The following is a 343-nucleotide window of genomic DNA, read 5'->3' on the forward strand; positions in this document are numbered from 1 at the left end:
CTGTTACCTGGAAATCAACTACAAAGCTCCAGAAGCATCCCCCAAAGGCAAGGTTCTGCTGCAATGTGACAGCTCTGCTCCATCGTGCTGCCACAAATCCATTTCCACCCAGCACAGGGACACCATCCCTTGTCACACATGGCCAGTGGCTTCTGGAAAGGGCCTGGGTCAGCAGGACATCCATGTCTCGACTTCTGGAACTCCTTGGCCAACCCACTGGCTGGTTTCTCCCCTCTGCAGCCCCAGCCTGGGCTGTTTGTGGCCCCAGCTGTGCCCGTCACACGTCCTGTGAGGCGCACAGCCCACAAAGGAAACCCTGGGTGACAAACCCCGGCGCGGGGGG

This window comes from Prinia subflava, chromosome 5, assembly GCF_021018805.1.
Source record: "Prinia subflava isolate CZ2003 ecotype Zambia chromosome 5, Cam_Psub_1.2, whole genome shotgun sequence".
Taxonomy (NCBI): Eukaryota; Metazoa; Chordata; class Aves; order Passeriformes; family Cisticolidae; genus Prinia; species Prinia subflava.